The 16,266-nt window shown below is 36.9% G+C and overlaps 1 pseudogene; it reads left to right on the top strand.

The window, feature by feature from the left end:
* The first annotated feature begins 8,880 nt into the window (after positions 1-8,880).
* Positions 8,881-10,252, top strand: LOC128215941 (uncharacterized; annotated as a pseudogene).
* The last annotated feature ends 6,014 nt before the right edge of the window (positions 10,253-16,266 follow it).

Genomic DNA, 16,266 nt, shown 5'->3' with positions numbered 1-16,266 from the left:
GGGTCGATGTTTTGCCACATTGACCAGTGTTTGACTAATATTATTAGACATGAATATACATGTACGGGAAGCATTCTAACAATACATGTAACCCATTATCAATGTGTATTGAACAAAATGGGCATGTTCTTTGGCATACAGGTAAACGCTCATGTTGGAATGTTTCCATTTTTAAGGGAGCATCTGAATTCTGTCTATGTGGCAAAAAAGCCTTACAATACAAAACAAGCCTTCAAGGCGGACGGACGCACTAAACTTGACTAATGCACCAGTCAATTGTAACCACGCCCCCCCCCCCCCCCAGGTCCGGGTAATAGCCGGGACTTTGACTTGCGGTCCACGGGGACGAACTGATGGTTAAACCCCGGATAAATGCCCCCGCACCCCAGAGACTCTATATAAGGCCTAATTTCCGCTAAATTTGGCACTATGACAAAACCACCGCGGTCACCCGGCCCTGCGGGGCCACCTGAAAAGTAAAAGCACGATCCTTTTCCCCGGCTATCCCCGGTATACCCCCGGACCTGGGGGCCGTGGTTACAATTGACTGGTGCATAATTAGTTAATTAGACTATATTTGATATTACTTTAGAAATATTCCAACTTAGGGACTAGTTCATAAATTGCAGAACAATGCTTTCAATAGTTTCCACGTTGCATGATAAAATATGAAGAAAAGGAATGCTTTAAATCATAACTCAACTCGACATAATATGCAAAACAATAAGAATACACATACCAGAGGCCAGCAGACTGTTCCAAGAAGCAATACAGCCACATATAACCCTTTACGTGTACTGGGCAACCTTCAAATCAGCCAGTTGACTGTTTTAGCCGTATGTTTCACTGTCATCTGTATTGTGTTTGGTGTTGGTTTAAACAAGATCGTCGAAATATGTGTGAATATTAAGGAATTTCTGCTCATTTTGCTATTTATGATGATTTTTAAGTTCATAAGGAGATTTTGATAAAAAAATATTCTCCGCAGTTTCATTTATTTATTAAAACATAATAAACATATTCTACACTCTTATATCAATACCAACAGATGTCAAGTGAAATGTGTGAAATTGGTTGTTCCCTCTTCGGTATGAATTACTCAACGGATTATTATACTTACCCTTTAAAGTTCATCTTTTCCTTTTGTAACATAGTTGTCTATGTTTGCTATATTGAGCAAATTAAAAATGTTTAAGAATTATTTTTATTAAAACAATAATCTTGGACTTGGAGTTTGATATTGCGTATTTTAGTTCACCCCGTTACACTTTATCGACTGTTGGTATGCAGTATGAGTGGCCATTGATAATACATAAATATAGGGATCTGTCCGGTAACCAACTATCTTTCGATGACTCCGACAAAAGGAACACAGTTACATGAAAACATTTCTAAACACGTGTCGTGTAATATTTTGGAGTAATAGAACCAAAGCTATAACGAATTGAACGTTTGCCTTAAAATTGAAGATAGAAATTTCAATGCTATAGGGTATTTTCCCACATTAATCATTACATGCAATGTAATACAATGCATACCAACAAAATAGGGCGTAAGAAAATGTACCATGTGTCTTCACGATTATTATAATGTAATGCTAAGGGACATTTTGGTACAGAAAGTAATTTTAAGTGACAATGCAGACAAATGCAGTAGGTATGAGTTTTAAATGATTGCTTGATAATGGGATTTTGGACATGGTACGCCCTCGCCATTGTTTACATTATTTGTTAGTTTCCAAATATTGAAATGCAGGCGCGTAGCTGCCTATACTCGAGTACAGGGCTGAATCCACATGATTCTTACAACAAATTAAACTATTAAGCCAAGGTTACAGTATTCGTTCTTGACAATACATGTTGTCACAGTCGTGGACTTTGACATTGAAAATGTAATTATACAGTTCAATGGCAAAATAACAGAAATATATAAACATAAAGATTTGTTTGCTATTTAAGAGAGAAAAAGTCTGCCGAGAACAGGGATTATTTGTTAATTTATTATCCTAAAACTGTCCATTTTCAAGTACTAAGAAAGCACATCAGAATGCCAAGAATGAACCAGATTGCATAATTGTTTTTTTAAACATTGAAGCTGTGTGTGTGTGGGGGGGGGGGTCATTCCATCATATCCGATAGCACAAAAATGTCGGAATCCGCATGAATAGTGGGCTACGCCCCTGAAATGTCAATGTTTTTTTAAGCCCAAAAGCCAAAGAATGAAGAAAAAACCCTATTGAAAGTCACAAGGCTAAGATTGGCACACACTGAACGTAATACACAAAACGTACAAATAACACAGACATAAAAGTACCGTTGACATTTAGCACGTGTTGGAATGGTTAGGGAAGCAGGAGTCCACTGGTTATTTAAAATACCTTATGTCATATGTTCTAAAGAAAAATGATAATCAGCAATATTCTGAAACCTAGTGAAAGTAAAATCTGTGAATGAAGGTTCAATCCTTGGTCCGCTTCTTTTTGCAATATGCATAAATGACATTGTTGAATATATACAATCTAACATCCGTCTCTTTGCAGACGACACCAGTCTATACGTACTAGTCGACGACCCTGTTTCCGCTGCGACATAATTGAACAGCAACCTTTCTAAAATTTCAGAATGGGCTGATCAGTGGTTGGTTTCATTCAATCGAAGAAAAATAGAATCGCTTGTCTTTTCTCGAAAGCATACGTAAGCACAACATCAATCCTTGACAATGTTCGATACAACTAGTCAACTAAAGTTGACACACATACACATCTTGGAGTCGTTTTATCTAGCAATGGTCGTTGGCAGGCACACCTCGATAAGATCAAAGAGAAGGCAAAGAAACGTATAAATGTACTTCGTTCACTAAATTTCACACTTGATAGACGCTCTCTTGAAATAATGTACACGACCTTTGTTCGTCCAATTCCAAAATACGCTGATGCCGTCTGGGATAACCTAACACAAGCTGAAGAACACGATTTGGAACAAATCCAAGTAAAGGCACTGCGAATTATCTCGGGTAACACTTAGTCTCTTACAAAACTCTTTGCCGAAACAGGATTTCCTACGTTTAGGTCACGAAGACTCGTGCATAGATTTACTCTTTTCTACCAAATGAAACACAACTTAGGTCCTGCATACATAGCATCTTTAATACCAGAAGTGAAAGCGGCACGATATCACACAAGAAACCCACTGGATATCCGTGTTCCATGATGCCGTACCCAGTTTTATTCAAAGTATTGTCTACCCTCTCCTATTGCGTCCTTGAACGACCTCCCTCCAGAGATTCGGGACTCAGAAAGCGAATCAGTATTCAAATAAAATATCAGCGTTCTCTTCGGTAAGACTTCAATTCCACCCCATTTCTACAGTGGTGACCGCTTTTTCAATATGCAGCATTCCAGGTTAAGGAAGGTCATTGTAGCAACTTGAGAGAGCATCTCTTCTCAAAAAACATTATCGATGACCCACTCTGTACATGTGGCGAAATTGAGACTACTGCACATTTCTTTGTGTCTTAACTACACTGAACAAAGATCTGAAACAGTTTAGCCTTCAAGGTTTTATTTCTATTTCCACTGACCGTCTCATGCACGGTGATTCAAGTCTTGACGAGCAGTAAAACTTGGCTAGTTGCAACGATGTGCACCGTTTTATTAAAGCAACTGATCGTTTCACTTCATATGTTACTTAATTACTACTGCGAATTGAAACTCCATCAAGGTCTAAACCGATTCTTTTGGCTGGGCGACCTAAGTACCTTAAGTCTATATTCTTCACACTTTCCTTTCCTACCTATTGTCTCAATATTTGACTACATGTACAATAACAAACAGAGCCCGTTCATGTTACTTCAACTTGAAATATTTCAGCAGCTCACTACAGTACATTTGCAACGCAATCACAAACATTTTGTAAATAAATGCAATTTTGTAATATGATTATTGGACTTCAATTGCACTAGTATCCCTCTGTATGCTCAGCTATTTTTGTCAATGGATTAGCTTTCTATACTGACATATATAGTTCTCATATGTTAAAAATATTTCATAATTCATTTTCTCTAACTATCGATATAGCAATTTACATAGTATATACGTGTTTTGCTGGAATTAATTAATTAATTTATAGTATTGTTTACAGAAAATAGAAGAGAGGTTTCATACAAGCCAATGGCTTTCTCCTCAATTCTATATATCATTTGTGTACATTGTAAATGTTTATTTGTTATAAAAAATAAATAGTGTTTAAACCAAATCCAGTATAAAGTATTTCATTTGATTTGAAGAGCTATTAAAACCATTTGAAGAATATTCTAATAAGTTGAAGAGCTTTTCAAACAATCGATTTAGTAGTAATGTAACGGTCCGCGACAGGCGGTGGATGTGGTTTCATAACATAACATTCCGTTATAGACGGGAGTACGTTCATAGTACGTATGTTTACTTGGTTGGTTATATGCAAATTAGCAAAGCCCGGGCTCTGTGTGGATTGAGAATTTACTGTATATGAAGACAAGCGGACTCCTTCAGGGTCGAGCATGCTTTTGTCTGAAAGGATCTTTTGGTGTTTGTTTGACGTCGCACGTTACAGTAATTTCGCGTTTCATACCCAACACCAATGCAGAGCCGAGTTGCATGCTACGCGCTGGATTCTGTGGCTGAAAATTTGCTGCAACACATTTAACAATACCCAAATGCACGTCCAAAGCCAACACATCAATGACTCCTCGAGTGTGACCTTGAACTTTAATTTACTGACATTTGTTCTACAAAAGACATGTAGGCATCTCATTTTGAGCATTTGTGGGAAAATATTTAAAATCTCTATTGACATGTCCAAGTCCCAGAAAAGATATAATATTTGTGTCACGTGATTATGCACCAATCGTACCCCCCCCACCCAGGTCCAAGGGTATACCGGGTATAGGAGGGGGGGGGGAATGGGCAGTGTTTTTACCTTCCAGGTGACTCCGCGGTGCCAAGTGAATGCGGTAGTTTTATTTTCGCGGTTACAATTCAATGGTGCATTAAAAAATCCCCAATGTGTGGCCAGACAAACCAAACTAGATGTAATTTTGACCATTGACTGTAAGCTTGACACTTGATGCTCAGACCACAGGGACTTGAATGTATGATGCAGATCCCAACAGCTGCCCATGGCTAGCTTTTAATAGTAACCTGTGGCCTCAGTTAGGTAAAATCAGTCTTGACCCTGAAAATAAAAATACAAAATTTTATGGGCTGCTTAACACGTCATGGAACACAATTCAACTATTAAACATGATTTGTCGACGATATTTCAACTTTCTATAAAATCAAAAAATCCACTAGGGTTATATAACCCCAGTAATATCGCCGACAAATCATGTTTAATAGTTGAATTGTGTTCCATGTGTAGTAGTATGAAATTGGTGATATCGGACGAAGAAATATGTGCATGGTAAAAACATAAAAATGCCTTATTATATCAAATACATATGATTAGTATAGCATTTAGCTAACTGATTTAAGCTTTAACTAAAATATATTTAAAGGTTGAATACAATATCACGTATTTACTGAATAAACATTGTTAATGTCGAGTTTGACGAACACTATTTACGTATTCAGTGAAAATAATACATGCAACGCATTGATTACGTGGCTTAATTCAAAATCGAAAGTAGGACAAAATTATGATGAAACGCTATACATGGGAATGGGAGAACGCGCCTGGTGACTGGAGATCGTACAATACCTTAGTGTCCGAATACCTGGAGAGGAATAGACACTCGAACAGGATGTTACAACTAGGATGGGTTGATCAGACACTATCTTTGTATCAGGTCAATATAAGGAAGGGAGTTCAAATAAGAACTGACACAGGTAAAAGATATGCTTTGAAATGATTATATGAACTGTAGTAATGGTTCTCCGTACGATTATTATTTTATACTACAATATATAAATTATATGATTTAAAGTATACATTATTCATATACATTATATATATAGATGACATTGTCATTGGATCAAAATATATGATACGTTATGATTGATGCAACAGGAAACATTATTATTGTAATTGTTAAAACAACTGCTATCGTTAACAATTGCAGCTTAACCGTAAATGGCCGTAAACTTATGCCTATACGAACTATTTTATGATCTGGCTGGCAATGAATATGGCGGCCGATGTCTATTTTAGAAAAAATAAAACTACCTGGTTAAACTATGCAGACGAGCATAGCAGTGTATAGAACCAAAATATTGTGCTTAAATGCTAAAATATGTTAAGGAGATGCCTCTGGAACCATATTCAAATAATGAACTGCGAATTAATAAAGTCGTATTCTTTTTGTTGTCAGGATCAACTCGAATGATTCGTCGACAAATAATGGCACCTCTCGACGTTTCAAACACCAAGAAAAGGAATGCTTTAAATCATAACTCAACTCGACATTATGTGCAAAAGAAGACGAATGCACATGTTCAAAGAAGCCAGCAGAAAGTTCCTAGAAGCAATACAGCCACATATAACCCTTTACGTGTACTGGGCAACCTTCTACCCAGCCTGGTTATCGTGCTAGCCATATGTTTCACTGTCCTCTGTATTGTGTTTGGTGGCTATTTAAACAAGATTATCGAACTATGTGTGAAGATTAAGGAAATCCTGGGCAGTTTGCTATTGTTGATTATTATGAAGTTTATATGGAGATTTTGATAAAGATATTTTAAGCATTTTTATTTATTTACATATCCTACACTCGTATATTAATACCAATGGATTTACTGCCCATTTACTGTTTTATGTGGATTGTTCCTTCGTAAGCATGAGTTACTGAACGGATTATTACAATATATGGTTAATTTTCGAAGGTCTCCGTTTCCTTAATTTACTGTTGGTACACAGTTTGTGTGTTGTTTAAAAACACAAAATCAAAGGAACATTCCTAGTAACCAAACGTGGACTACGACTCACTGTGCATCCACTTCGTTATCAGACCGGTAGATGCGCTAGAAATGATATTGTACGAAACCAAAGATATTGTCTTTGTTGTAATTCCAATGATATTGAATGAATGAATCTTTATTTCCTTCGATCATCATGACGAGTTCAACAAAGTTATATCTACATACACGAAACGATATATTTAGTACATGTGTATTGATTGAAGGAAAACAAACACCGGTTGAATGAAAACGGGCATTTATTGAAATGCCATAAATGTTAATAAGTTACTAAGGTATTTAAAAAAAATTCCAAAAAACGTCATAAAATTACGAAAAACAACATAAAATCTAAAAAAAATAACAAAAGAAGTAGTACACATTCGGTACAACAGTTATAAAGAAAAAGGAAACTACAAAACGGTACACAGAAAAAAACATAAACAAAAAACAAACGGTATTTCCTTAGCTACGAAGTCTTTAAGTGAAAGAAACAGCGAAAAGAAATAGGGTGGACCTTGGGAGTTACAAAAGCGCAAATAATGAAAAGTGGCGGAGGTGTAGATGTGGTGATAGTAATAATAATAATAATTTGCAGACATTGGCGAGCGCTTTGCATACGCCAGAAAGAACAAAAAATGGCTGACGCCTTCTGATTAGCCTGCAGCGTCACATGAAGCGGAAAGGAGAGGTGATTGGCTCCTAAGATACATTGAGCGTATCGCCAATTTCTGAGATATTGTCTAAATCCCGTGTCACGGACGTACTGATATACAACTTAATAATTGTACAACGCCATAAATAGTTTTATGTTTGCATACAATAAGAAATATATCTATAAACAGTAGGTTGGCCTTGGGACACCTTTCTCAGAGAAATAAGGAGGGGTTTGAGATGTCCCTCCCCATAACATCCCAACCACCCCTCTCACATGAAAAAACGCAGTTGCCCCTCCTCGTAACACTACCACAACCACCCTAAACACTAGAACAACTAAGTGTTACATTAATATACGAGCTGTCGTATAAGTTTAAAAGATAGTACTCATGAAAAGCAAGAAACATCGAAAGACGAACATGATAATTTCTTATGCGAATAAAATAATCAGCAGTGAGGTGTCCTTTGTGAGTGTACGTCTAAGTCTGTTTGCAGTGTGAAAATATCTACAGACTGCGCGGATGCGTGTGTATGTATAGTCACTCGGTACAGCATGTTCATAACGAATCGCGCTAGTACAGTAGTAAATGAATTCTGCACCAACACATGGGGTCTCGAGTCTGTTCATTAACACTTGTCTCCCGGCGGAAAGTCTTGGGCACAAAGAAACACGATGCACGTCGACGTCAGCTGACCACGCAAGACAGTTAGTACATATCCCGGCCTGGGGAGATCTTGTATCTGTGAGGAAGCGGATGGTAGGTATCGCATGACGCATATCTTCTCGAGATTTCGCAGTTGACCATATTAAGGACGGGTAGACGCGAGTATGGAAACTGCTAACATGTTGAAACTCCGGGTCGCCGGCGACTCAGGATTTCCATATATCGTTGTAGAAGCTCGTGATAGCTATTCTGATTGACCGCTTCGAAGCCAGTTTTGTTGGAAGTCTTGTTGTGTATCTGTAGGCTAGTATGTACTGTTCTAAACCATATTCGCTAAGGATATTGAAAATTCTAAAGTCAAGTTGGCTGCTGGTTTTGATCCGGTGTCATGGCGGTTTAGGCTGTTTAAATCTGCTCTCAGTTAATTCGAGAATTACTTTGCGGTGTGCTAGGTACTCAACGTCGGATGGGCCGAATTTAGAAGTATGAATAGTTAAACTGAATTTTCTGAATTTGTGAACTTTCGAAAATGTTATATATTAGTTTATTATAAACTAATTATCCCTGAAAATCCACGCCGCTTGTTTTCAAATCTATACTACTGGAAAAAGGTTACCCTACTCAATCATAATGTCAGAAAATAATATCGAAACAAATGAGCCAATTGATACGCCAGTCAACCAAACCAAAAAACGACCCGTGTCTTCTCCAGAAGAACTTGCTGATCTAAAAAGAAACAGACTTGGTAGTGATGTTTCCGTTGGTGGGGATGACAGCGTGCGAGTTGAGTTGTCAGATAACAATATTGAATCCTTAGCTTCACTTCTGCGCAGCCAACATCCAGTAAACCCTGTGCTCTCAGATGATCAATTTAAACAGCTCGCATCTAGTCTTGCTGATGCATTTGCCTCCAAATTTGGCGAGAAGATCAAATCTCTCGAAAATGAAAACAACAAATTACGCCAAAGGGTTCAACTACTTGAAAATCAAGCAGATGCTGCTCAGCAGTACTCAAGACGCAACATCCTCCGCATATCTGGAGTCCCTGTAGTTAACCAAACACCAGTAGGAAACACCGCTTCCGAGTCTAACAAAGAGGACACTGATGATTATGTCCAGTAGGAAACACCGCTTCCTAGTCTAACAAAGAGGACACTGATGATTATGTCCAGTAGGAAACACCGCTTCCGAGTCTAACAAAGAGGACACTGATGATTATGTCCAGTAGGAAACACCGCTTCCGAGTCTAACAAAGAGGACACTGATGATTATGTCCAGTAGGAAACACCGCTTCCGAGTCTAACAAAGAGGACACTGATGATTATGTCCAGTAGGAGACACCGCTTCCGAGTCTAACAAAGAGGACACTGATGATTATGTCCAGTAGGAAACACCGCTTCCGAGTCTAACAAAGAGGGCACTGATGATTATGTCCAGTAGGAAACACCGCTTCCGAGTCTAACAAAGAGGACACTGATGATTATGTCCTCACCTTTTGTGCTAAACTTGGTGTCTCAATGGATAAATGCGACATCGACCGATCACATCGCACAGGCAAACAGAACAAGGGTCCGCGCGATATTATGGTCAAGTTTACAGAGCTCGAGAACGCTTATACAAATCTAGTGCACTTGCAAAGGACAAGGGCTACAAGAACATCTTCGTCAACGAAGATCTAACGAGGGAGCGCTCGCGACTTCTTTTCCTGGCTAGGCAACAAGTCAAATCCAAACGTATACTCAGTACTTGGACTCACGATGGAACAATCTTAATCAAAATGCCTGGAAGCAGTTTTGTTCACCGTGTGAGTACAGAAGACGACCTCAATAAGCTTCTGTACTAAGTGTGACGCTTTTATTGGTGACCAGTGTATCTCAGTAAAATGACCACTTACATCGATACTCTTTAATCCTTTTCATTGTGGTGTACGAGTATGTCTGTCTCGCTTTGATGAATTTATTGTGCATATACTATTTACCTGTGCCTTAATTCATACCTGTCGATTTAGTATAGCATGTTGTATCGGTTTTGTTAATCTTTAAGATAGTATCTATGCTAACATTGGGTTTGTTTTTTTTTATTTTTTTTTAAATTATCATTTATTTATTTTCACTTAAAACGCGATGTTTAATCACTCATTATTCACATTCAAACTTGTGTAAAACCTTTTCATTAAAAATTGTTAAAGTCCTTTTAAACTTAAGGTTATCTGACTATAGGTTATTTATCATTAGTGGTACTGCGTGTTGTGTTGCGTAACTATGTGTAAGTATGTATATACATGTGAGTGTGCTAGTGTCTGTCAAGTTGTATACAATATTCATGTTTATGCTTTAATGTAAACATTTATAAAAATATCTCAATTCATTTGTCCTCATACATAGCATACTACCTGTTTTGTCATATAGATAGAAACCTATGCGATACTTCATGGATACTCGTAATAGTTACGGCATCTTCATAGTGTGTATATGTACTGTTCTGTACTATTGATGATTACTTGATTTTTCTTATATATCTCGTTTGAACAACATCTATTTCAATTTTAAGTAAATTGAGGATCTTTCAAGAAAATATGTTAAATAGATTATGACTTAAAGTGTTTAGGTATCCTTTGTGTCTATGTACAAACTGACATGTTTATATTTATGCTATCAACTTGTACATACGATTGATTACCATTTAGTGTAAATTAATGTTCAATTCCTTAAGAACACAGTTTAAACTCTTCGATGAAAATATGAATTACTATTACAGCAATCAGTTCATTCGGCTGTAGGTGTTAAACACTTTTCTCTTTTTTTTGCATCAAATATGTTTTCCTGTTGTTGTTTTTCTTCTAGTTGAATAACCACTTTACTGGTCAATTGTACAGCTATTATAATAATATTTTCGATCTCATTTAAAACAGATAATTTTTTTAATCATCGGCCTGTAAGAACGCTTCCCCAATGCTTACTTGTGAATTGCATTTATTACTGTTTTCTTTTCTCTCTCTTCTCCCTCTTCTCTCTCTATACAGTTTCTGTGTTATTTGGTGGTTAGAGTCGAATCATGTTTTTTTTTTGCCCAGCTGAATATTTACAGTATAGTTCTGAGAGGCATGACAACCATAGAAATGTATTTGTTTTTACTTTTGCGCATATCTTGACTGCTCGTAATATACCATCAATAATTGTCATGATGTCGATATGTTCAATTCCCATTATTTTTGACAATATTTTTCGCATTAGTTATAGTTCAAAATAGTCATAGCATCTACTCAGTCAAGTTAAATATTGTTCGTTCGAACAACATTCACTTGTCTATGTCCGATGGAGCCCGCTCTTATTTCCAAGTGAAACGTATCGTAATAATGCTTGTTTTGCGAAAAAAATAACGGAAGTTTTATTTTCCACGGTTATACTAGCTTGGTTGTACACTATTATTTTATTGTCCGGAGATATTCACCCAAATCCTGGTCCTAGTTCAAGTCACAATTCATCCACTGTCAGTTTGAATGGTGATAGTTTTCTTAATATTTCGAATTTCTTGTGTAGTCCAAACTACCTGTCCCTTATACACTACAATATTCAAAGTCTTTTACCGAAATTGGATTTACTTACAACTGAGCTAGCCTCCTTTGATATTCTTACCTTTTCGGAAACGTGGTTAGCTTCTTCAGTATTAGACGACCAAATTCTTATTCCTGGATTTTCGCGGCCGGCCCGACGAGATCGTTGCGGTGATTCGTATGGTGGTGTTGCCGCTTATATCAAAGAAGGTATCAATTTTAAAAGAAGAAACGATTTAGAATTAAATGATATCGAGTGTCTTCATTTTAACAATCAAGTTAATAATTCAGGCCGTAAGATTCATTCTCTGTCACAGCAGTTTGGCTTTGAGCAATGTATCTCAGAAACAACACATTTTACTGAGCATTCGTCCTCAATTATTGACCTCTTATTCGTCTCTAGCTCAAACTCTCTTGTCCATAGTGGTGTTGGTGAGCCTTTTCTCGAGCAAAACTTTCGATTTCATTGCCCTGAATTTGGAATTTTTAGATACCAAAAATCAGTACAGAAGTTCTCTCGTCGTAAAGTATGGAAATATGATATTGGCAATTATGTACAATTACGACAGAAGCTTTCGGATACTGATTGGACAACTGTTAGAAATGCTAATATAGATCTGTTTACCTCTAATCTAACACGAACTATTACTGATATTGCCGGCAGTTGTATTCCAAGCAATGTAGTAATTATTTATCCAAATGAACCTCCTTGGATGAACGCTAGCATTAAATTAAAAATCCGGCAACGAAAACGTGCCTTTAGAAAAGCTAAACGCTCAAATAATCCGACACATTGGACAAGGTTCCGCAGCTTGCGAAACGAAGTAGTTGCTCTCGGCCGTAGTTCTAAATCACTTTATTTTGATAAACTTGCTTCGAATCTCAAATCCAGTGAGCTCAGTTCAAAGGACTGGTGGAAAACTTTAAAATCATTTATCACTCCAACAACATCAAGGGGCATTCCATCACTAGTCAATCCACTTGATGGTGAACTTGTTACGGATGAACAACATAAGGCGGATATTCTCAATGACTTTTTTGTCCGCCAAACATACGTTGACGACTCTAGTTAAGCTGTTCCCCAACATGAAATTAGAGCTGAACAAGGAAAACTAGAATCGTTAATCATTTTACCATCTGAGGTTGAGGATGCAATTAATTGTCTCAAGACAGGTAAAGCATAGGGCCCAGATGGCATTACTAATCGTATCCTACGTGAAACATCTGTCCAACTTAGCCAACCTTTATGTGAATTGTTTAATGTTTCGCTTATTTCTTCGGTTATGCCATTAGAATGGAAATGTTCAAATGTCTGCGCCGTCTTCAAAAAAGGTGATCCTTCAAACCCCTCTAACTATCGCCCAATCTCTCTTCTTAATACAATGGAAAAGGTCTTTGAAAGAATTGTATTTAAACATGTATTTAATTTTCTTCGTGACTCACACTTCTTTACCAGTTTCCAATCAGGTTTTATGCCCGGTGACTGTACTGTTAACCAGTTAACTTATCTCTATAATACATTTTGTCAAGCTCTCGACGATGGACTTGAAATAAGAGTTGTCTTTTTCGATATAAGTAAAGCCTTTGACAAGGTTTGGCATCGTGGTCTATTGTACAAACTTGAACAAGCAGAACTTTCTGGTCGTATACTGTCTTGGTTTTCCAATTACTTAGGAAATAGGTCTCAATGCGTTGTAATTCCAGGAGCTTCTTCCTCATTATCTGAGATTAAAGCTGGAGTCCCACAGGGATCAATTCTAGGTCCTCTTTTGTTCCTCGTATACATCAATGATATTGTTAAGGAGGTTGATTCAAATATAAACCTTTTTGCGGATGATACGAGTCTCTTTGTTATTGTCGACTCCCCTCAGTCTACAGCCTTAAAACTACAGAATGATATTAACAAAATATCTCCATGGCCGACAAATGGCTCGTTAAGTTCAATCCATCAAAATCAGAATCAATGGTCATATCTCGTAAAAGAAATAAACCCATTCACCCACCAGTGAATATGTTCGACATAGCTATTCCTTCTGTTGAATCTCACAAACACCTTGGCATTTTTCTCTCTGATGATTGCAGTTGGCACGCTCATATTAACTACATCAAAGATAAAGCCTGGTCCAGAGTTAATATAATGAAACGTCTTCGTTATCTACTTGATAGGCGGTCTCTGGGGGTAATTTTTCTTTCCTTTATTAGGCCTATCTTGGAGTATGCAGATGCTATCTGGGATAATTGTACACAATACGAAAAAGACGAACTGGATAAAATACAAAACGAATGTGCAGGTATAGTTACTGGTTGTACTAGACTTGTTACTCTGCATTTACTACAAATTGAATCTGGTTGGGAAACTTAAGGTACCAGACGCGAGAAACACAAACTTCTTCTCTTCTTTAAAATGAAAAATGGTTTTACGCCAGATTACTTGTCGGTTTTGGTTCCCCAGACAGCAGGACAAGCTTCATCAAGAACACTTAGAAATTCATCCAATATATCTAGTTTCCGAGCCCGCACATCTTTGTTTATGAATTCATTCCTTCCTTCTACAATATCTCCATGGAATTCTCTTCCAGTTGACGCAAAGGCTATAAATAATATCGTTGGTTTTAAATCATACCTCTATTCTGATAAGCCCAAAACACTTAGAATATTTTATTACGGGAAACGCCGGCTTCAGGTCTTGCACACTCGCCTACGCAACATTTGTAGTTCCCTGAATCACCATCTCTATGTTAAAAATATTGTTCCCTCACCATTTTGCATGTGTGGAAGACAGGAGACTACATACCACTATCTCTTTATTTGTCCTCTCTTTACTGAACAAAGGCAAAATATGTTTAATACTGTTCAATCTCTAACTGAAGTTACCCTCCGTTGCTTACTATATGGTGATGACACACTGACTGAAGAGCAAAATAATACTCTGTTTGATGCAGTTCATCGTTTTATTTATTTGTCAAAAAGATTTGAAAGCCAGTGATCGACTCAAACCACCAACACTCACACATCTTTTACTTTGCCTCTCATTGTTTTCTTCTTCGTTCTTTCTCATACTTTATTTTTTCTACCTCAATACAGTTGATTAATTTAGAATAAAGTTGTTGTATTTTTCTACAATAATTGTTTTTGCATTTAACGTCTATCATTCAATTGCCTAAATTTTAAACATTATTTAATATGAGCTTGTATATTAATATGATTATAACTCCATCACTAGTATCCGCTTCAAATGCTAATTGTAATTTATCATAACAGGGAAAGGAACTCTATTAGTTTATTTCTACCGTTCCAATCCTGAAATTTGATTGTGTATTTGTATTAAAATGTTGATAATTTTTGCTCAATAAAATATGTTTAAACCAAGTTGGCTGCTATTCAAGTCAAGTCAAGTAAATTTTATTTACAAAGTCTGATTGTGTAACAGGACAACAAGAGTACAGCATAATTGTAGCTTATAGTCGAACACCTTCTTCACAAGTAGTGATGCATTTAGAGAGCACAGTTTGTGTAAAAATATGAGGTTTCGTAGGTCGATCTGTGATAAAATTATAACGTTAACATTCCCGTAAATTACAGTAGCATAAAATTAGTTCATGAGGCACAGAAATGTCACTGATTCATTTTGTAAACAACTGCTTAAATACATTCTGTACGAATCAGAGACGTTAGTTAACGAACCACTTTAATTTTGCTACGCCAGTGTGTTGTAGGAGCAGCTTCGTTGTAAATGAACTTATTAGCGTACAACTTCCGATTCAAATATAACCATACACTTTTTTTGTAAAATTGCACATTAATATTGAAATACGGAAAAGGTTTATTCAATAACACATTAAGGACCGGCTTTAATGAAATATTTCACAGGAAACAATTATGAAATATGTAACTGTGGTGTGGGGAAACTGAGATCGGATTCTTTGTATCTATGAAAAATATGATCTGAGAAAGATTTCTTACTAATGGAAAAGACCACCATATAGGAGTAGAAGTCATGTTATTTCAATTGTCATACTGATCTATAAAATGAGATGAAATCGAAGCAATTATTGCAAGATCAAAACTCGAAGTTGTGCAATGTTGTTAATCAATACTTCAAAGCATTTTATTGACAATACCGTCCCAAACCATGTGGGTATTTATTATGAGCTGCTGGCGAGTGCCAGCAATGATCGACCGCATTTGCCAGCAAATACATACCCCCAGAATGGCGCTCCACCTTGGTGCTTTAATTGCAGTCAGATCGATGTTGCCGTCAACAATATGATTGATCTTTGTATTATAATGTTTATAGAATTTAAAAGACCGTATTGACAAAATAAGCCAAGACAAACATTTTGAGACCTAGATGTGGAAATGAAAATGAAAATGTTGTTGAAAGCCTGAACATGTTTGAAGAAGAAAAGTCGATGAAGCTGGATCGGAACCAAGTCGACGGCGACGCAGTTGAATTCTTATAA

The sequence above is a fragment of the Mya arenaria genome, chromosome 2 (assembly GCF_026914265.1).
Source record: "Mya arenaria isolate MELC-2E11 chromosome 2, ASM2691426v1".
NCBI lineage: Eukaryota > Metazoa > Mollusca > Bivalvia > Myida > Myidae > Mya > Mya arenaria.
This window is presented reverse-complemented; position numbering and strand designations above follow the sequence as displayed.